The following is a 21959-nucleotide window of genomic DNA, read 5'->3' as shown; positions in this document are numbered from 1 at the left end:
AAAAACTTAAGTACTAAGTACTTTCGTGTAATTATTACACATTTTCAAGGTACCTTGAAATTGTGTAACACACACACACATTACATAATATATATATATATATATATATATATATATATATATATATATATATATATATATATATAATGTGTGTGTGTGCGTGTTTGATGCAAACAGAACTTACATTACATACTATATATATATATATATATATATATAATATATATATATATATATATATATAATCCTTTTATGTTTATTATTACATACAACACGCCATGTGATATCACTTTTATGAATAAATATATGAAGGTATCAGTGATAATTGTATGCGTCTGAATAAGGGAAGAGGCTTTGTTTATCGACGAAGGTTCGTGATCAAGGTTATTCATGATTATATTATATTCAGTAAAACTCAATTGAATTTAAACGGTAAACCGGTTAGCGTTTTCTTGTTGTCTGCGTGAATTGCTCCTTTTAATATACCTCCTTTTGCTTTTTAGATACGTCTGTCTAATCATTTCCTAAACTGAAAATATCCGTTGATGAGTTTTCAGGAAGGATTATTTATGGAAGAATGGAAGTCGTTTCATTGAAACTTCAAAATTTCAATTTAAGATGCAATACATTACCACCCTAATATAGTTCTCCTTGTGTTTTAGTAATAACTTACATCTCTATCTGTTTATTAACATGTTAATTTATTTCTTACTTTTTTTAATAAGTGATCTCCTTTTTACTTAATTCTTTCTTCTTTCTTCTAATCACTCCTTATACTTGGGAAGCTTGAATTTCAAATCAGTGGCCCCTGTGGGCTTGTTCCATATGGATTGGATCCATCCTCTGAATAATGATAAGAATGAAGTCTTGATCATAGGTAGCGTATGCAGTGAATATTATGTACGACTTTATTTTTAATGAAAAAATGATTAACAATACTAGGTAGTTAGTTTTGACATGTATCAGTTAGCTCACAGGCGCAAGAGTTGATACTGAAAAGACCTTCCACTTTGATTCAGAATTATGTTCATAATCCTACAAATACAAGATTATACAATCATATAAATCTCTTGGTAAGTATCGGTCACCTACCTTCTAGCTGCAAACTTACTAAATGTTAAAGGGTCAATAATCCAGCGACTTGGAGTATTAACACATCATCCTTTGGTGAGACTTGGATCTGACGACAAGTGGAAGGTTAGCAACCAAGGCACCTGCGGTATCCAGACATTCGTTGTTATACGGAGGAAGAATTGCTAGACCCATAATAGATCTTCTAAAGTTGATAGTTAAATTCCCTTTGTCATCTGAATTAACGGCAACAAAGAAATATTTCATTTGTTGTTGCATTGATCTAGATACAGTGGGTGGTTGGGACCAATTAGTCTATGGAAATGATCGGTAAAAAATGAAAACCCGTTATTTCGGGGTGATTTTACCCGAATACGTAATTCTAGTTTCAGGGTGATCAGTAACATACCGTCTCTATGTAAATAAATCATGGTGCAAGTCGGATTTGTACCTTGAATGGGGTCTTTTATCATCACAATTATCTCGTCGTTTGTTTGTGATATCTGTTTTTCATGACTAACAATTTTCTTACTTTTTTTATCGCTGAAAATGACTAACAATTTTCTTACTTTTTTTATCGCTGGAAAAAATTTTAAAACCCTTATTCTTTTTTTTTAAGAAAAATTAGTTTTCAGTATTTGTAAGAAACTTTTCGTTATTTGATGATAAACCAGGAATAATAAGTATTTACAAACTTCCATGGATATAATTCATATATATATATATATATATATATATATATATATATATATATATGTATATATATATGTATATATGTATATGGAATTTGACGTTTGTAAATGTCCTCTACAGCTGCTGCTGCTTCTTCTTCTTCTTGTGACCCACAAAATGTCCTCTGGATCGCTGTTTGGTAAATAATTTTTTTTTATTTTATTGATTTTGCCAGTAGCTATTGAGTAACATGATTGGGTATCAGGGAGAAGTTGATTGAAATAACCCTCCATCTACCTCGAAAATGGACAGAAAATTATTAATATTTTTTCGTTCTTTATATTATTCCTTAGGAGCTACCAACCGTAGCTCAAAAAACTTTCATGTAATTAATTGAATTCGTTGTCGGAATTTTGGATAATTTATTCCGAGGCATTTGGATCTTGAAAACAGCAGCGACAACAATAATCGGTCTCGATGCGTGGTGGTAACCTTACAGTGTAAGCAAGATAACAAGCTAAGGTGTGATTAGACAATTCAGATGCTACCAGGAGTGTTTTGCTCTCAGTTAAAGCAATTATACATGGAGTTCCCTGGGATTGTTGTAAAACTTGTGGAAAGTATCAATTGATGACGCTGCCTCTCTAAAATCTGCCATGATTGAAATGAGAGCCACTAGTGTAGATTGTTTGACTACTAAAAGAACAGAAAAAGGATGAAATGACTTTTAAAAATATTTAAAAAATCTAAAGCACGCTTTTATGAAAATGCGGTAAGAAGTGAAAAATGTTAATGTATTTTTTGGTACACGCCAGGATTTCCTTACAATGAATGTCTACAAAAATAAAAGCGTGGAAGGAAGTGATACAAGAACAGGAATATATATTTTTCATTTCCTGTAGCATTTCATTCAATGTTTGGGACCCATGCTTTTATTTTTGTATAAACTTGAAAATCCCGGTTTATTTCAAAAAATTTATTTTTCACTTTTTAATGTATTTTGATAAAAGTGTGTTAGATTTTTAAATATTTTCATTATTCTATGCCGTTTAGTTTTAACGAATTGTAACCGATTTATGATTGCAGCTAACAAAATTGATATCTTGTCGAGCCAAAGAAGGTTTGAAAAATCCGCAGTCATTAACTTATCCTACCGAGTCAAAAAAGTTGTGAAAAATCCGAATCCTGAGATACTGGGAGGTCACTGTAGGGTCATTGGAAGTCAATGCTGGCTTACTGATCATTTTAGGTGGCTTTGTAACCGGAATTGAGTAATCATGCAAATTGCCATGTCCATCGGACGAAGGGAACAAGTCGAAAATTGAGTTACAAGTTTTGACCCACAGACAGACTGACAGATTAAATAAAAACACGTGAAAACTAAGTCGTCTTGCTGGCGTCTGTTGAAACTACCAAGGGGTCTGTGTCACTGCCTTATAAAATAGTCATGACTGAAACGAGAACAGGTAAGAGTAGAAAAAGGATGAATTAGCCTTCAGCAACTATAATTCAACCTGCTGCCATCAGTTGGAACTACCACGAGGTGCGTGCCTTTCGAAATTTATGGACGTAACTACTACTATTGCTGGCAGTAAGAATCTTCCTCTCTAATGAATGATATTAGTCTTAATAAACAGCAGGTGTATGCTTTCATTTGGATTATGGCAAAGGGCCGATTAACTTGCGAACATGGATGAAATAAATAGATAAGAAAATAAAGCAGAAAGGCAGATAATAAAGATAAATCAACAATAAAATAAGTGTCTACTTACTTAAACATTAGATGAAAATTAATAAGACAAATTAGATTACCTTTACACAGAATAATTAAATATCTGTCGAAATAATGCTAAATCTGCTAGTATTTGTGATGGAAATTTGTACAACAGTTGAAGACAGATTTCGCATGTTCATTGGACGTAAGCCAGGTAGAAATATATAGAGAGGGCAGCGGCAAAGGTTACTCTGAAACTGCAGCGCAAGAATATGAAATTGTAAAGAATTGCTACAATTATTACAGAAAAACTAAGAGAACTACTGTAAATAGATAAATGCGAGTGGTAGGAACAGGCGTTTATAAATTGTGCCGACGAGTTGACAGTTGAACTGGCAATATAAGAAAAAGACTCCCTGATGACTCCGGTGATATAGAACTGCTGATACAGTTTTCTTGAATTTGAGAAATGTCATTGTGACTTCTATTGAAGTAACGAATTTAGTCAGAGCTGAAGCCGCTAGGGAAGAAGGTCATCAAGATATTCAGTTGTGTAGATTAAGGTTATGCTAGGTTTATTCAAAGGGCAAAGAAAACGGATTGCGTAAGAGATCTCTTGCATTTATAACATTTGTTATACGTAATACAGCTTAAGACCAGGTGAATGTGCAGGTCCCTGAGGTCACGAGTGGGGCTAGATAAAGAAAAATTTCCCGTCGATAATGAACATCTAAAAAACGAAAATCGAAACTAAATAAATGAGTCAATACTTTTAGCGTTTAATAACCTCTGCAGTTACAGCTTAATTAGATATCAAGCACTTTAATTAAAGGAGAAAAAAAACTATCATGACTGGCTTAAGGCGTGCTGAGGGAGGGAGGGAGGGAGTGAGGGGGTCCCATCAGTACATTTCCATTGATTGGTTTCAATGCTGCCTGACTTGTACTTGAATGATTCCTTGTTCTCTTTCCTCCGAGTTTTTATGTTGTTGTATTCATAGCCAGATGTTTCAATTGGTTTCTAGATTCAACTTGTCCAACCGTACCTCTTATCTTTGGAAGATAGCACGGAGTTTAAAGAGTAACAACAAATTCACGAAGTTACAGAAACTGGAAGGTATGAGCTCTGAAATTCAGCTATTTTCATGCCAATTATACAGTACTCTGTACTAAAAGTATTAACCTCGCAAAAGGCAATAATCACGCTGTACAGTAGAGATAGTGTACTCATGGCTTTAAGAGAATTCTGGTTGATTAAAAAAATCATATCGACAGTAGAAACATCCAAAAAACTAAGCTCTTGAAAAAGATAGATTACACATTTACCATTACTTGAACAAAAATGTTTGTACATTTGTAATTTTCGTTTTTGTGGTGAAAATTATCATTTTGCCTATCGTCTGTATCAATTTTTTTATGTTAATTATCTTTTTGTGTTACGTGCATTTTCTTGGACTTAGAAATTACTTCTGCAGTAAGTCAGTCACTCTCTAATCTGGTTGTACCGATTCGTTATATTTCCATACTTCGCCTTGATATGCAGATGTGTGTGAACATATATTCATCCACGTAGTATATACGACGTGATGGAAATTTTCTTCTCGCTCTACAGAATTCATTTGATTCGCCTAATGAAGGTATTGTTCCGGGCAATAAGGAGACTCCCGGCCATCTGGATTTCACAAGTGCAGGTGAAAAATCCCCTACCGATATTAACCGCAGTGATTGGGGCCTATACATTCGGGAATTAAAGATCCGATGAAATATTCACGCGATGGCAGTGAACCGGAAGAGTGAGATTACTTTATTCAGAATAGAAATACAAAGAGACCGTTTGTATATTTACTAACTTGACGGTATTTTAGAAGGTGCGTCTGATTTGACTCCTTTCAATTTAATTGCTCATAGGATGTGAGGCGGAAGGTTTCGTCTTTAATCTTGCGCTGTTTGGAACAGAGTTGATGGTATGTCTGTTCGGCTTTCGAATCTGCATTGTACCAAATAATGTGGAATTTTATTCTCATTCTGTCGATGCTGGTCCCATGTACACGAAGACTCTCGTTTTGCTACATTAATTTCCCTTAAAATTGTTTAAGACTATCTGGTGGAAAATTCAGACATCGGCATTTTTCAATATATTTTGTTTTTTGCTTTTTAAAGGGTAGAATTTGTCTTAATTAGCTCTTCGCCAGATATACTGCTAACATCAGTTTGTATTTTCACAAGCTATAAGCTTCCATGAAGCTGTTGAAGAACATCTATTTTGCTTATGTTGATTATCTGTATTAACTCATTTCTCTTTTTATTACCAGAATAAAATTAAAATCTTTTTGTAAACAATACGGAATTGTTGGTTACTTCTAATATCTACCTGGTGATATTCAAGATGTTATAGATTCGCCTTTCCTTATCAGGTAGGCCAGTCGTTGAAATAGCAACCAAAACATGCAAATTGACTCCCACGTGAAAATTATGCAAAGTAGCAATGCAAGAAATTGGAGGAAATTTCAATCTGCGAAGAAGGACTTTTATTTTTTCTGCTGTTATGCTGTGGGTTTTGTAGATGTTCACTAACTTTGAGAATTCAAAACGTCTGAATTTTCTGCCGGTATTCATGTATAGATATACGAGGTAATCGTGAATCTCTTGTTCAACATTGGACAAGTGATTATTTTGTTTAGATATTTCCTCTTAGACTAAAATTATGACAAAAAAAAAAACAAAGAAAATAAACTCTGTAGCACTCTCGGAAAAGTCCACTTTATACTGATCACCAATACCCGAAGTTATTGCACTGATGATTTTTCCACGAAAAAATGTCGAGATGAAGCACAGTTAATCATACTTGATTTAATTAAGTGGAAACTACTTGTCCATGTTTGTGATGACTGCATGTTCTTTTGCTAACGTAAATGGCTTCATCTGCTGAGTCTTTTTGAAGTAGGTAATTAAACTCGTTATGAACGATTTTTTTTTTTTTTTTAATTGATTGATACGATACAATGTCATTGGTTCAAGCATCCAGAATGAATTTATCTTCGGTATTTTGGGTTATGATGTGAAATCACTATTTTTTTCAAATTTTAATATTTATGAAAGGATCTTATCTGTGTATATGCGTGTGTGTGTGTGTGTGTCGCTTAGTGCTCAAGGTAATTTAAGCACTAGAGAGGGTTCAGATAAATTTTCCCTTAAAAATCTGTTATTGTTTTTTCTTTTGTTTCCCCACAATGTTCTATCGTCTGTTATCTTTATCATCATCATTAGTATTAAAAAATAAAAAAAAACCTTAGAGGAGAATACCTTTTCCTCATCGGAATTGACTAATTGCGGAATTCAGCTATTTTCGTTAAAGTGAGAGAGATCATTGTCAATTTTGATTAATTTAACGTAGCTGACGGTCAGAATGACTATTATCTACGGAATTCAGATTCATCTTCTCCTTGCTGAATTCCCACAGGTTTAAACACTTAATTGAAATTCATAGGGTCTTTCGATGGAAAGCTCTAAAATGATGAACTTCATCATAAGAGGATTGTCTTTTCATTTCCAGGATATCTTCTGAAGAATTTAATCGAATTATAACCGAGCCTTTTTTTATTTTATTTTTTATTCGAAGATTTTCCTTCCATACTTCATTAGATGACTGAATCGATATCCACATTTTGACTGACGTAATACGAGCCCACTTGTGAGTACGATTTGCAGAAATGTATCAAACTCCCGTTGATTTTTTTTTTTTTTTTTTACATTTAATCTCGAGAAAACGTTCCCCTTTTTTCTATCAAATCGAAAAGGCTTTTCCATGCTTTTTGTATAACTTATGTAGCAAAAGTAAGCTTAAATTTATCTTCATTCCTTTCGTTAAACAAGCTGTGAATCTCACGTGTTCAGATGAAGAGTCAGCTGCATCAAAATTGGTGTTAAGTATGTGTGGATAAAGTTTTGAATTTTATGCAGTGAAAGGGGGCTCATGCGATCATAACAGTTTTGCATACGATTAGGATGATATTAATACGTTTCGAACCTTACACTTAACATCAGTGCATATATGTATATGAAATCTGAATATATGTGGCATCTTAGTTGGTGGCTGGCGTGTGCATCTTTGTATGTACCTTTATATGCAGTATTCAAACATCTTGAGTGGCTTACACACACACACACACACACACACACACACACACACACACACACACAAATAAATATATATATATATATGTATGTATATATATATATATTATTTATATATATATATAAATATATATATATATATATATATACATGCATACATACATACATACATACATACTAGAAACAAACATACAGATGATTGAAAACCAAAAATTCACAAGTATTTTGATCTGTTCTTTAAGCGTGTTTTTGGAAAACGTTATATGCATTTGTTTGCTCTCTAATGTAGCCGATTAAAACCCCAGCAGATCGTCAATAGGCAGCTTTGTGAATCATGATGCCAAGTCAAAATTCACAAACATGGATTCACTATTAATCTGTATATCTGTACATCGTTTAGTTTATCATGTCACTATTATTAGAGTTGGACCAATCAATGGGTTAAAAATCACGTATCAGATTGATTTCAATCCTTATATATATATATATATATATATATATATATATATATAAGATATATATATATATATATATATATTTATATATATATATATATATATATATATATATATATATATATATATATATATATATTTTATATATATATATATATATATATATTATATAATATATATATATGTTATTACACATACCAATCATAGAATTCAAAGCTACCTCACAGCAGCCAGATACTTGAACTTTCATAACAGGTAGAATACGGCATAGTACTCTTAGAGGCAACAGTAATCCCTTAAAAGGCTTGATCAAATATGTGAGAAATCAGACGAAGTTTATCAAAACAAGTATGAGGTATTCGTATAGGCTTAAGTTAATGGAAGGGCATCACTACATCAAACAACTTTAACTGTCTCCTCTGTCTCAGATCACTACAAGAAAATGGAAGGAACAGCCCAATCATTCACTTTGGTATGTACTCATATTTAATCCTATCACTGGTGGTCAATAAATGAAACATTGTTATAAAACTTTAAATACACCAATTTATTTTTAAATTCAAAATTTATAAGTAGAATTCACAGTCTTGCTCTGTAGCAAAACATACTGTTACTTGAAAACAACACAAAATTTAATTAACTCTTGAATTAAATTATTAAGCAAAATTAAATAAATGTTATTTTGTCTAGAAATTATATTAATCAAGCAAAATTTAAACTTGAGAAATACTTAAGATTTAAAAAAATCTTAAGTAAATTCAAATTAAATCACAAGTGGCAAAGTGTGTGATTAAATGAAGTAGGCAAAGTTAAACTATTAAGAAAAAATCGGATTAATAAAACAAAATGTGAATCCAAAAACATTGAAAACACAAAAATGTAGATGTATAACAATTTGCCAAAATAAAAAATTGAAAAGAACTTAAAACAGTTCAAATGAAAACAAAATTCCACACATAAAAAACATTTAAAATAATGTATCAATGGTATATTTTTAAGTCATTACTTACATTGTAAAAATATTATTATACCTTTCTGCAGAATTGTTACCAAAAGATACCTTTCACAATATCTTCAGCTGCTTTCATAGAAACCACTTAACAGTCCTGTTACAGAACACACTAAGTGCTGTTATCAGACGCACACTGTTAAAGCGTTGGTATAGATTTCACAAATGAAATCTTATAAGAAAAATAACAAACACTAAGATGGACCAAGTACAAACTTTTTGTTACTTTTTAAGTAAAACAATCACTCAATCGGGAGTGTTACAAGTAGTTACAAGGATTAGGATGTCTCAGAGACTTTAGTCCATCCGAGGAGAAATCGTGCGCTCACGTATCTCTAGAAGCAGGTTTTACAATTCATTCACAGTGTTCTAATGATTTTGTCTAGCTTTCTTTTGAACTCTTCCACACTGCTACTGTTTACAATTTCTCATGGCAGTTTATTCCATGTGTCACATATCTTGTATATGGAGAAGTTCCCACAATGGGATGTGTTTTATCTATTCAGTTTTAGTATCCACCCGTTATTTCTTGCCTGGTTTTCGTTTTATGTGAAGAGGTTACACTCTGCTTCTGTTATGCATTTCAGTTTTCCTTTCAATCGTCGTCTTTCTAAGTCATACATGTTCACTCGTCTTTGGTAACCTATTTGCTTGATGGATGGAATTAACTTGTATCTTGTTTGTACCCCTTCTAGTCTATTTATGGTCTTTCTTAGTGTTGGTGACCGAAACTGTACTGCATATTCAAGATGTGGTCTAACTATTGATGTGTAGAGCTGCTGCACCGTTTCCTTGTTTCTGTATTTAAACTGCTTATTTATGTATCCCACTTGTCTCTGTGACTTCTTTTCAGTTTTTATGAATTGTTTTGTGGATTTTAAGTCCTTGGCGATAATGGCTGAAAGGTCCTATTCTTGTTCTACACTATTTATGTAATTTCCTAAGCATTGTGTTGTTTGTTCCTAATTGTAACACTTTGCATTTATCCAAGTTAGAAGGCTTTCGCCATCTTTTTGACCACTCGTATTTTCCTTAGATAATTTCGTAAAATTTCCACTGTATCTAGGTCTGCTGCATTTACACCTAGTTTGGTGTCGTCTGCAAATTTGGCTATCCTGCTAGTTAAGCCTACGTCAAGAGCGGGCCAAGGACAGAATTCTGAGGAACTCCGCTTGTCACATCTGCCCATTCTGATTTTTCACCATTTATTACGACTCTCCATTTTCTGTTAGTTAGCAAGTCTTCGATCCAGTCTGCTGTTTCTCCTACCATTCCTAAAGCTCTAACTTTTGTCTTCAGTTTCTTGTGTGGAACTTTGTCAAAGGAGTTTTGGAAATCTAAGTAGAGTATATCTATTGCTCTACTACAGTCGTAAATACCAAGCATGTTCTGAAAAAATTCCTATTTTGTCTGAACCTGTGTTGGCTGTTTAACAGCAAATTGTTTCTATCAATGTGATCCACAATTTGATCTGCAATTGTGGAGAGAGAAAGAGAGAGGTTTTTTAGCACTATTCAGTTTTTGCTAGACCCTTTCCTTTGATGAACATCGTATGGCCTACGTATGTGTTGTCTGGTGGATATTCGATGATTTATGGAAAAGTGTGTATCTTGTGTAGTTATGAAAAAAAAAGGAAAAATCGGCATAATGTGGAAATTTCAGCTTTAACATTATTCTTTTGCTCCTTATCAACCACCACCGTATTTAAATCCAGTAACAAATATTACTCCAAAATATTTGGCCATCATTTTTCACTACTGCTGTGAATGCTCGCTTCAAATAGAAAGGCTGATTAGGACATATAATTTAATACTCAGTTTATGTTACCCTTTAGATGCATGAAGGCAATTTAAGGAAAAGCTTTTGATGCATTATTCCACTCAAAAGCTTTTAATAGAGAAAAGGGGAAAGAAAACGAAATTGTTTATGTAGGTCATCCATGAACCATTGAATTTGTTTATCCTGTCAGTGTTGATTTATTTATGTTCGCTGCAGTGATCATTATTAAAAATATAAAATTTTTCATAATTTTGTTTAGATTATTTCCGTAATTAGTAATCCCTGTTTATTCCGTGATGTGGAAAAAGATATCTTTGCTCCATTTTTTTTTTTTTTTTTTAGTTTTGCGTTCTTTACTCCAAAGTTTAACATAAATGGTTGGATCATAAATATTGACGTGATTGAGATAATTTTGCAAGATTAAAGAAGAGGAAAATATGAGGTCATTAAAGAGTTTTAAAGCGTAAGTTTGCGTTACGCAGAAAGTTACCGTAGCGATGCTCGCTTCTTTTATGTTGACTTCTGAGAGCTTAGTCATTTAATATGGAGACGAATGTTGCAAATGCTACTGTTCAAGTTCGTACCCCTGCGGACTTTAAATTTACTGTTTTGTGCAAATTAGGTCTCTCTCTTTCTTGCAGTTTGATTTCCCTTGCTTCGTAATTCTCGTGAATGAGGTGACTCGGAGAAAAGGAGGATTTCTAGTTGCTGTTACATTTACGTAAGATATTCTGATTAAAAGAGTAAGAACATCAGTGTATTTGTGCAAATTCAGTTTGTTTGTAAATAAAAATATAATCAACTCATCACCATTAAACTTTCCTGTACACAAGCAGATAAACGGATGTATTATAGTAGTTAATAATCACCGTAATACTACAATACCTGATATATAAATTCCAAGTTCCACGAGGAATAAATCAATCAAAATATATGTTCCTGATTGGCTTACCGATTGAGGCCCCTTGAAGAAAAACTGCATATTTGCAGAAAGTTGTTATGCGTGTTCGGGCAAAACGCGTTACATAGAAGAGAGGGGCGGTGAAATGATCCTTGCCCTTGGCAACTCCTAGTAAGTGATTTCCAAATGGAACATTGACATTTCTAAAGGACAAATTACAGTCCCTAAAATCCGCACATTTTCCATAGTTCCTCCGAAACAAGCTGTGATCAGACCTCCAGCTTACTCGGGACACGTGCAACATCATATTCCTAACTTAACGTATATTAAAACGTGCTAAACTATATTGTCAAATAAAGCCTTATCTCACGAATGTAATAAATTTAAAAATACGCTATATTTTATAAGAAATAGTTTTTCTGTACTGTTTAACATGCACATTATTTATATTTTACATATTCTTTCTGATAAATAAATCATAGATATCCTATCCTAAAATTCCTGTATCTCTAAATGAGAAACCTTTTTCAGACCTTTTTAGGCTCTTCCATAGGGCTCTCCTAACCCCGCCTCCCAACAAGAACAACAACAACAACAGCAGCAGCAACAACAGCAACAACAACAATAAAGTAGTTTGTTGGCTTACTCCCAGTGAAAATTAGTTAGTTTTATCGAGTTCTAGGTTGGCATTCACTTTCCTATGAAAATATCCGTTATAAAGCTAGAATTGATTGTCACAATGTACTGTTAGGATGTTAGGAATTTCAGCTTTATTAGTATACTTCGTATCATCAGGCATGTTCAAAAGTTTACATAAATTCACAGTAATGACTTGGAATTCTTGCTCATTGTTTTCAGCTGCACTTTGTAGTTTATCCTTGATCCTCTTCTTGCATTTCAAAATGTGTTTATTTTACAAAATAACAACAATAAAATTAGAAAAGAACAAATAATAACCCAGTAATCTTCGTGCCTTCACCTTCTATTGCACAAATAACAGGTGGATACTTTTGGCGAGCTCGCATATTTTTCTAGCGTAACATTAGCTTCTACGTCCTTGTTTGACAACTTCACAATCCAAACAGTCTTTCACTGTCATCCTCGCATTGTTGTCCTTGCATGCGAAATATATCGTAATTTTACTACAGCTAACGAGCAAGGTCAAGTGGTAAGAGTGGCATTATCTGATCTTCGTAGCTATAGTAGATTCACATCAACCGTGCATTTGATGTCTAAGCCCGTCCCTTACGACGCTCCTGATTGGCTGTTGATAAGCCAATCACATGGCTGGAAACTCTCTCGAGAGAGTTCACATAGGCAGGGTGTATGTTCCACCTCTTAGGAAAGGGGGAACGTACATCCTACCTATGTGAACTTTCGAGGGAGACTGAACGTTTCCAGCCCTGTGATTGGTTTATCAACAGCCAATCAGGAGCGTCGTAAGGGACGGGCCTAGACATCAAATGCACGGTTGATGTGAATCTACTATAGTACAGATACGGACAGTACGGTGTATAGGACTCTTTTGACACTAGATTTTTTTTTTTTTTATCTGGGTGTCTTGGCTGCCGGTAGTGATGTGCTATCATTTTTATAAAATGACAAGTCCGTTGTCACCCGCTCCTGTACGTGAACCTAACGAACTCTATACAGAGCGAAAGAAATGGCAAATGCTTCGGCGAGCTTTTGAATCTAACCGTACCAATCCGCACAAGTTGTGCCGCCTACGTATGGAAGGTTTTTATCCTAAAAATATTGTTTGGCGGTGGATGTCTTATAAAATAGAAAATAAAAATGTCTCGTGAATGCGAACAAATTTCCAGCCGTCACTTTCTGATAAATCTCTCTCAGAAAATCCTTGAATTGTCTACTTTAGCACGTCGGGGCATTCAAATTCCTCGAATTGTTATTACAAAAAGTAAGCTTTTTGTAAGATTTGATTCCATTGTACTGAATAGATCTCTCTCTCTCTCTCTCTCTCTCTCTCTCTCTCTCTCTCTTTTATATTTTTTTATATTGAATAGACGACTCTCTCTCTCTCTCTCTCTCTCTCTCTCTCTCTCTCTCTCTCTCTCTCTCTCTCTCTCGTAGCCAGAAGCCAGGAACTGTGCTGCATTTAGTAATTTACTTAATGTATATAAGATATTTTAGAGGTTGCTAATAATTACTCTTATTATTTGGTATCATCACTTTCTCGTGATCTTTAAATGGAAAAATAAAGTCCACAGTAGTATCATCATCTTCATCTCATCATCATCATCATCAGCGGTTTTTAGTCCATTGCAGGACAATGGCCTCAGATATGTCCTTCCACTCTCTTCTGTTTATGGTGTTTCTATGCCAGTCTATACCCGCAAATTTTCTTGGCTTGTTAATCCATCGTCTTCTCTTCCTAACCCCTGCTTAGTTTGCAATATCTAGGGACCCATTCTGTTATTCTTTTCGTCCATCTATTATCTGACATTCTCATATGTCCTGCCAACGCCCATTTCTTTTTCTTACTTGTTGTTAGAATATCCTCAACTTCAGTTTGCTCTCGTATCCAAGTTGCTCATTTTCTGTCTCTTGGTGTTATTCCCATCATTATTCTTTCCATAGTTCTTTGAGTTGTAACTAGCCTATGTTCCAAGGCTTTAGTAAGGCTCCAAGTTTCTGATGCATAAGTTAATACTGGTAGGACCATCTGATTAAATACTTTTCTTTTTAGAGAAAGTGGCATTTTACTTTTCATAATCTCATTTTGTTTACCAAACGCTCTTCATCCCATCCTTATATGTCTTTTAATTTCGGTCTCATGTCCTGGAGAAACACTTATTGTCTGTCCTAAATACGTATATTCATTAACAATCTCTAGAGGTTCGTCCATAACTCTTATTTGTTAACTCTGCATTTTCATTGAACATTATATGTATATATCTTAGTTTTACTCATTCATTTTCAGTCCTACATTTCTGCTTTCTTTATACAAATCTTCTATCATCTTTTGTAATTGTTCCCTGATTCACCGAGTACAACTGTCATTTGCAAATCTTAAGTTGTCAAGGTATTACCCATTAATGTTAATTCTTACATTTTCCCAATGTAAAAACTACTAGGCTGTGAATAATTTAGGAGAGATGGTCTCCCTGTCTAACTCCTTTCTCAATCGGAAATTTCTCTCTGTCTTTGTGTAGTTTTAGGATTACTGTACTACCTGTATAGATATCTTTTAAGTGTTCTTGCATAAGACTCGTGTATCCCTTGCTTTCGAAGAGCTTCCATTACCGCTGAAGTTTCGACAGAATCAAAAGCTTTCTCATAGTCTACAAATGCCATACATGGTGGTTTGTCATACTCTGTTGATTTTTCCTTTAGCTGGTTAACTACATGGATATGGTCAGTTGTTGAATAACCGCTTCTAAAACCTGCCTGCTCTCTTGGTTGATTAAAATCTAGCTCTCTTTCTATTCAGCCTAATATGATCTCTGTAAATTTTTTACATATTACTGAAGTAAACTTATTGGGCGGTAATTTTTCAGGTCTTTTGTCTCTCCCTTTTTGTGAATTAATATAATGATAAAGTTTTTCCAAGCTGTAGGTATAGAGCATTCTTGCAAACATTTTGTGTAAAGTTCAGCCAGTTTTACTATTATGAAATCTCCTCCATCTGTTATTAAATCAATTGTTAGGCCATCTTCTCCTGCTGCTTTGTTTATTTCATGCCTTTTAGTGTTTTCTTTACTTCTCCTACTGTTACTTTTGGTATCGGCTCAGGTGTTTCATTATTTCTATTGACAAAGTTATTTCCTATATCACTATACAGTTGTATATATGTAGTATATTTCCAAATACAGGTAGCTTTCGCCAACTTCATCAGTTGGCCTCTTCAGCCAGAGGAGGGCAATTGATAAAGTTGGCGGAAGCTACCTGTATTTTTTTTCCTTTTTCATTCTGTGATTATTCCCCATTTTTAACCAGACTTGAACCATTCGATAATCGGGCAAAATTACATGAAGCATTCATTCGTGTTTGAGTAAACTGCAATTTTATCCTTTTTTTACTGGACAATTATAATCAATATTGCATCAATCCATGATAACGCAAATTTTATAAATTGTAGTACAGAAAAACTTTTGAAAAATTAAAATTGTAATATTCTCTATTACCTTGGTTTGCAGTCTCCAGCGTTGTTCACTAGTGATGGATGAGAGAGAGAGAGAGAGAGAGAAAAGGCTAAGTGTTGAATAGAAGGCGATCCTAACATACAACAATGTCTGTAACAATGTTTAAATGTTTCAAGTACAGTGTTAGTCACTGTGAAAAACTGAAGACTTAGACTATGAATGATATAATAAATATACAAGCATGGATAAAAATTTATCACCAGAATCCACAATTTGCTATTATTTATTTTTTATCTTATTTCATTTTATTTATTTATTTTATTGCACCAAATAGAGTACAGAAAACACAATTGCATTACAATTAGATTAGTAAAATATTATCAAAGGCCAAATGATTTCGATTATGGCTAATATACCTGTGTGTGTTTACGTTGAATATCTATAGTGAATGAAATTTTCCGTAGGAGATTGGCAAACGCTTCCCAGACGGTAAAAGGTTTTTTTTTTCAAAGGACGGCGATAGCTTGAATACCTACCTGGTAGTGCAGTGTGTGTGTGATACGACCACCGGACTCCGTTGAATTATTTGTAAAGAGGAGTCTGACACTGAGAAAACTGGCTGGCTCTCTCTCTCTCTCTCTCTCTCTCTCTCTCTCTCTCTCTCTCTCTCTGCGGTATAGATAAGAGGAACATTTTATGAAAAACATAGATAAATACAGAACGTCTTAAAAGGAAAGGAATCTTTATTCCAGCTTGAATGAAAGAGCTTGCAGGCTTTTGTATGATACGCATACCTTATATGGATCATTTGTGTGTGTATGCGTTTTCCCTCTCGCCAACGAAAACTGATGTGAGATTCCTTGAGGAGAGAATGTCTCTCTTTCTCAGTGAGGTATTTTCGAAGAGCCGTTCAATATGGAGGGTAAATGAGTAAGGGTCTGGATGATACAGGCTTGGAATTGAGTCTTAGACGAGAGTAATTAAAAGGTTGAAGAACGGAAAGGTTCCAGGAGCTCGTGTAATTACAAGAGAGATGGGGTGGTGCGGTGGCAGTAGAGTAATTATCTGGGATACCGATCTTTTGGAAGAATCGGTGAGTAATAGTCGTTCTTGTGATAGACAGTTCTAAGGTCTATAAGGAAAAGTATATTCCAGATTTATATTAATAAAGTAAAACGGACAACTGGGCAATCTAATAGGGAGAAGTGGTGTAGAGTACCCGCTAGACACCTGAAATGCGACCATGGACAAACCCAGAGTCAAAGTATATACTTCGACTCTGGGACAAACATGAATATAAGCTCAAAGCACTTCCCACGCGATCATTGCATTTGCTTGGCATTTTTTTTTTTCTCAAACCAGAGTAGAAATGACAATTACATGTTTCAAACTGTATAAGATTAACTCATAGCGTTTTCATCCAGTCATTCACACACTGATAATGATCCTATCATACTTATCTATCTGAAAGTATTTGTGCACGCCGTTCTTGCACAGATTTTACTCGTTCTCGCTTGTCACTGCTTTGTGCTATTTTAGGAGGGAGATTAATTTTATGACCCCGCACTGAGATGATTTTTTTTTTTTTTTTTTTTTTTATACCGGATCGTTTGACTAAAGGGAGGAAAATTGGAAGAATGTTAACAGCAAGAACAAGAGAGAGATCTCCCGGGCGAGGAAGTTGACATGAGCTGTGACTATATCGATGGTAAATCGTTTCATCTCGTTGTCACCAAGAAAAAAACCTGAAACATTGTTTCTCTGCACCTCGACGTTCTGTGGGCATCCACTTTTACTTACAAACGAGTACTTTCCATTTATTATACTGATATTGGAGTAGTGGATTTTTCCATCGAGTCATAAAGCCCATTTGTTTATCTGGTTAGTTATACTTCTGGGCCCAAATCCATAAAACGTTACTAATTTAGTTGGCAACTAAGGCTTAGCAGGTTGCTAAATCCTTAGTATCCAACTACGTAGCAGCCAGCTTAATTGGTATTCATTAAACCTTGCTAACAGCCTTGTTAAGCTAGTTGCCTGCTAGTTAGCCTTTTCCTGGCTTTGGTATCCATAATTCCTTCCAGATGACACGCTGGGGAGACCTTACTTGAATGAGGTTGGGTATTTATGTTGGCAGTAGCGTTGTTTGTAGCACGTATCCATATTAATGAGTTACAAACACCTACAAAAATTCAACTATTCCCAAGAAGAAAGTATTTTATTGGTTAATAGATGCGAAGGGTTCCAGGATTTCATCGACGCTTAGCACAAGGACGTTAATACAAAAAAGATAAAATAAAATAAGAAGAAAAAAAAACTAGTCCAACATCTAGCTAGATGGAGAACATAAAAAATAAATTTTCGAAATTGAAAAGCGAATCCAAAGACTGCTTGATGGAAGAAAAGAGGGTAACTTTAATATATTGATATATTATGTGATATTAATACCTGCAAATAATCATATTTATTTATTGTGCACTTATTTCTTATTTATTATGCCAAATCATGTTTATGTATTTATTTATTATGCTAAATACTGAGCATATATTTAGTATGTGATAAAATTGCATTCAAACTATCAGAATTTATTTATTGTCTTTGTCTTATTCATTATACTAAATCATGTTTATTGTGTATTTATTTCTTATTTATGATAATATAGCGCATATTTCTTATTTAGTATGCTAAATACATTGCATAACTAAAAATAAGAGAAAGCATGGTGTGTTTGTCACAAAGATTATTATAGACTGCCTTTTACGATTTAGCTGATAAATTATGTTCTCAAACTATGTATCAGTGACTACCATATAAGGCAACCCATACTCACAAAGCCACACACACCCACACACCAAATTAGGAGAAGTGTACACAGACGGACCGACCGACAAAATTTCTGACCCATGCACAGTAGGGAATTCCCAATTTCGAAAACTGTATTTATATAAAAACTGTTCTAAGTTTACTGGATGCCTTAATGGCCACTTCCATGTGATTTAGTAGTGGCCATGTTTTGCCCAACGTTTGATGATAAACTTCGTGGCCGTTTCGACTTGCGATTTGCTAGACTGCTTGGTCACCGTCCTTTTCCAAGAGGGGCTGCGCCTCTTGGTTGCCTGGCCCTCTTCTTGATGTGGAGGTTGGTTGGCACCGAATTGTACCTCTGCTAACTCCGGTGTTTCAGGTGCCACTTCCAAAGTTATATAGCAGATTATTCAGCTGGTTTTCACTTCTTACTTGCAAAAGCGTCTGACAGCTGTTCTGATGGCTGCCGCTGTTTCACCATTGATTTACTTCTCTGATACATTTTGGAATGCAGCGACTAACCCACTGACGTCTGCACACTGCTGCAGATCTTCATGAGGATTATCGCCCTCTTTAGTCAACAGCTTTTCCTGTGCTAGGTCAGAGTCCTGTGCGCTGCCCTGTTGTTCCCAAGCAGGAAAAGTGGAGTCACTTTCTTCTTGCTGTCGCTCCAGCAGCCTTCTGGAAAACTTTCAGGAGTTTTGTCTTCGCCCACTGCCGCTGACGCCAGCCAGCGCCTATATTCACTTGTAGCAGTGAAAACTTGGGACAGGACTGTATTCAGCACAGGCAGCCTGGTGTTTGCAAAGTGAACCATTTTCCCCTACATAAGTCACAAAATCCGGCTTCCAGATCTACGCTATACTGAAGAGATTGACTACAGCTTGGCTCTGGACTGTGGATGTTCCGTTACCTAGGAAAGTTACCGTGCCTGTTGGTATTCTACCCATGCATACATCTTTGCTCTCCACCTACCAAGTGCAACATCTACAAGTCTCTTCTTCATGTACCCGTCAAAGATTTCAGGCATGAAAATCTTCAGCTGAACGGTGTTCCATGGCTTGCATCTGAAAGAAAAGAAAACTTTATATAAACATCATAATATAAATAAGTATTTAATCCGTTAATACACTGAACAACGAAACAATCAAATGACTTAGATTAATGCTTATGGTAATAAAATAAATCCCAAAATCTGTGTGCATAATTTTGCAGCTATCATTTAGTGTAGTGGGAGAAATACCTTACATATATTGAAAATGGTAAATGAGGAAGAAACTCTCCGAGGTACGTATTTACCTATTCAAAACATGTCCTTCAATGATGCACGTGGTTGTCTCGCAAATATTGTTAGTGTGATGACGCCACAGCATAGCACCTGCCCAGAATGTTATCGCCCACTTTTCTCTAATTTCCATCAGAGAGCCTAGATAGCTGAAACATGAACAAGTAAAGTAATAATGATCTTACTATAATGGGCGTTATGTCCGTCCGTCCGTCTGTCATTCAATCACAGCCAAATGGCTGGTCTGATGGGCACGAAACTGGAACCTTAAGATGGTTTATATTGGGGTTTCATCCTACCTCCCCGCCCCCTCCGAAGGGAGTTGAGGTGAGAAGGGATTCCCAGAAACGAAGCTTTTTCTGCCCGTGAAATGGGCCTGGTTATCATGCATAATTTCTGTATACATATGTTTGCTAGTAATGATAATAGCGACAGAATTAACAATGACTAAAGTAATAATGATCATAAAATTAATCTTATACATATTTTATACTTCCTTCAGAGGTATTATATTTTCACCTTCGTTTGTTTGTCTATCTGTCTGTTTATTTGTAACTCAAATAAACGAATTTTCTGTTAGATTTTAATCAAACCTGGTAGGAAGATTGCATATGGGGAAGAATAGAAGCCTAAAAATTTAGTGACTCTAGGTCAAAGGTCAAGGTCACAGCAAGGTCACAAACAAATTTTCTAGCTTGGCGGAGGTATGCTGCACTGTATTGAGTGCCACTCTAGTTTTTAATGAAATCATTCGCGTGAATCTGATCAACAATATGTAAAAATAGTACCTGTTAAAGTTCATGTATTTTTCTGAAAGCGGATTAACTTTGAATTCATCCCAAGCTTTAAAGAAAATAAAGGTGCAGTCGAAATTTAATCAGATACGTATATCCAGGTATACTGTAATTACGGTATGTCTCTGTAAACAAATCCAAGTTCCATACAATGATGATGGTTATTCTATTTTCCAGTCGATGAGTCTCTCTCTCTCTCTCTCTCTCTCTCTCTCTCTCTCTCTCTCACACACACACACACACACACACACACACACACAAAGTACGGATTATAGGTATGTGGTCCACAATCGTGTTGGCCAGAATTAACTATTTACTCAAAATTGTCAGGCTTATCTTTCTTCAGTGCTGCTTCATCTTGGGAAGACGCAAACAGCACTGCCAGAGGACCAGCACCTGCTGGTCCAGCACAGAGGAACGGAACCACTGAAGCATTGAGATGATCAACAAATCCCGTAGCATCTACAAAGACTATATCTCCAGCTTCCCTAAAGTTAGTGTGAACTCTTCTCATGAAATGTGTAACGAGAACTGCAGTAAATCGACCTTCCTTTATATCATCTAGTACAGTCGCCTCAGGGTTATTCGTGGCATACCCTCTTTCTGATTGCATCTGCCATGGAAAAATTATCATGACCGCTATGTTCTTCGTTGAGCCATTTGGTCCTCATATAAGGTATGAGGTGCACTGTAGGCACTTACCCTCTGGAGGCAAACCTCCTAATTAACTCAATGCTGCTCAGCAAAAGATCCTAGTCTACTAACATGAAGTGTCCCTCATAGATGATTATGATGGTGAGCAAATTAGATTATCTATAATGTAAGGTGCATTTTTTTAGTGTATACGTTACTGGGCATGTTTATAATATAAAGGTTACTCATTTCCTTCACTGTGGTTTTATGGTATTGAATAGAGATGAATTCTAATATGTGGCCAGTAGGGATATCTGGTACAGCCACAATTATAAGTAATGGATATAAATATCATATTTAAAAGCCATGAATTTTTAAATTTTTCGTTGGATTCAAATGCTGTAGTTAATTTGGTATAGTTTTCTTTCAGTATCTGTCAAATAGATTGACTGATATTTCATTAATTTGATATGAATTAACGTCGCATCACTGTTTCTGGAATGAAGTAGGTTGCATCAGTACTCTTCAATTCTTGCTTGTTCTTTGTGTAACATCATTTTATCATACTTCGATTCATGATATAGATAAGTAAAAAGATCTGTGAA

General features: G+C 35.0%; 1 protein-coding gene and 1 pseudogene across 5 annotated transcripts in view; one reads left to right on the top strand and one right to left on the bottom strand.

Moving 5' to 3' along the window:
• The window catches only part of LOC135212693 (uncharacterized), an 885471-nt gene that overhangs the window by 496036 nt on the left and 367476 nt on the right, over positions 1–21959 (top strand). The gene's annotated exons all lie outside the window — the stretch shown is intronic.
• On the bottom strand, positions 18730–20060 carry LOC135212898 (uncharacterized; annotated as a pseudogene).

The sequence above is a fragment of the Macrobrachium nipponense genome, chromosome 41 (genome assembly GCF_015104395.2).
Source record: "Macrobrachium nipponense isolate FS-2020 chromosome 41, ASM1510439v2, whole genome shotgun sequence".
In the NCBI taxonomy this organism is placed as follows: Eukaryota; Metazoa; Arthropoda; class Malacostraca; order Decapoda; family Palaemonidae; genus Macrobrachium; species Macrobrachium nipponense.
The sequence above is the reverse complement of the archived record's forward strand: the minus strand, read 5'-3'. Positions and strand labels throughout refer to the sequence as shown.